Source organism: Suricata suricatta, chromosome 1 (genome assembly GCF_006229205.1).
Source record: "Suricata suricatta isolate VVHF042 chromosome 1, meerkat_22Aug2017_6uvM2_HiC, whole genome shotgun sequence".
NCBI lineage: Eukaryota > Metazoa > Chordata > Mammalia > Carnivora > Herpestidae > Suricata > Suricata suricatta.
The window spans coordinates 87,615,946-87,617,899 of NC_043700.1; the positions used below are offsets into that span (position 1 = coordinate 87,615,946).

At 32.8% G+C, this 1,954-nt stretch overlaps 1 non-coding gene across 1 annotated transcript; it reads right to left on the minus strand.

Moving 5' to 3' along the window:
* Positions 1-1,261: 1,261 nt before the first annotated feature.
* LOC115303674 lies at positions 1,262-1,328 on the minus strand. The gene has a single exon (XR_003914183.1). It is a non-coding gene; the product is annotated as a U7 small nuclear RNA (small nuclear RNA).
* Positions 1,329-1,954: the final 626 nt, after the last annotated feature.

The following is a 1,954-nucleotide window of genomic DNA, read 5'->3' on the forward strand; positions in this document are numbered from 1 at the left end:
CAATCTTTTTATGATCTCCATAGTTTTGCCTTTTCCAGAATTTCATGTAGTTGGAATTGCACAACCTGTAGCCTTTTCAGATTATCTTCTTTTGCTTATTAATGTGCATTTAAATACTCTCTCATGGTTTTTCATGGCTCGATAACTCATCTGTGTTAGTGTACAGTGTCTGACTGTACCACAGCTTATTTATCCATTCACCTACTGAAGGACATCGGAATTGCTTCCAAATGTTGGCATGTGAATAAAGTTGCTATAAACATCCATGTGTAAGTTTTGTGCAGAGAGAAGTTTCAGGTCCTTTGAGTACATACCAAGTAATATCCATTGCTGGATTATCTGGTAACAATAGAACTGCCTTCCAGAGTGGCACTTCCACCAGCAATGAATGAGTTTCTTTTGTTCCATGTCCTCACTAGCATTTGGTATTTCAGAATCTTCCATTCTAATAGGTGTGTAGTGGTATCTCATGGTTGCTTTCATAACACAGAATGTGAAGAATCTTTTCATTTGCTATCTCTGTGGCTTGTTCTGTGAGGTGCCTATTAAGGTTGTTGCAGAGATTTTTAAATTAGATGGACTTCTGTTTAATAATTGAATCTGCTGCTAGTTAACTATATCAGATTGGAAAATTTATTTAATGTCTCTAGACATACTTTTAAGCATACTTTTCTAACTATTATATTAGTAAATAATTACATATAATATCAGAATAACTGTGACATGATGTAGTCATGAAGGTTAATGACACCTGTAAAGAATTTAGAAATGTACCCATAATATTGAAAAGTGCTCAGTATTAATTAATATTTATTGCATTATTTTGTAGTATATGTTAGTGATTTAAAATTTTTTTTAATCTTTATTTATTTTTGAGAGAGAGAGAGACCGAGCATGAGCAGGGGAGGGGTAGAAGGAGAGGAAAACACAGAATTGGAAGCAGACTCCAGGGTCTGAGCTGTCAGCACAGAGCCTCTTGTGGGCCTAGAATTCATGTACTAAAAGATCATGACCTGAGCCAAAGTCGGACACTTAACCGTCTGAGCCACCCAGCTGCCCTTATACTAGTGATTTTTAATATTAATTCAATATGGATAGTAAATATGTGAATTAATGAGTTTGCTAATGGTAAATGTCTATGCTTTCCTGAATAGACTTTTTTATTTTTCTATCAGTGCTGCAAATAATTTTTATTTTTTATATTACTCTAGTAGTAATAGATATCTAAACTCTTTTCTTTTTTTTCTTTATTTTGCGGGGGTAGGGCATTGTCTTCCAATGAGGACCAGAAAACCTGCTAGACAAATTCTAAAAGAGCTGTAACACTTCTAAACTCTCTTTTCATTCTGCTTTCATGTTTCTAAGCTTTATATAATATTTATAAAATACAAGTTTTACTAGCACCATATTTGAACCAGGTGAACTAACTGGCCAGCATGTATGAAATACAAATTTTAAATAGTGAAAATTGTCCATATCATATCACTTTTTTAAAAGATCTATCAGTAAGCTCAGGTGAATAAAAGGTCCGTTGGTTAGTTAACTAATCTAAACTCTATAGTTTCCTATCCAACTAGCAAATCTTTTAAATTCATTGGTGAAATAGGCAGCACATATAGTAATACAAATAAAATAATTTTATTTCTAAAAATATAAAATATATTAAACTGGGTATTTTTACTTAGAATTAAATTTCACTTAGCTGTCATCTCTCCACCCAATACCAAGCCCCATTTGTTTAGATGATCTATGCCATATTGTCTATGAAAGCTTATGACACTTTTGGTGGTAAAGAGAAAAGAGAAGAACATTCTAGACCTAAAACATTGTGAGAAAAGTCACCCTATGATGAGTAATATATATTTAGGACCTAATGATGAATATGGGATTCTGAATTGCATGATTGACTAGTAATTAGTAGAAAGGAAAAATAGAATTAGATTGTGGAAATTGC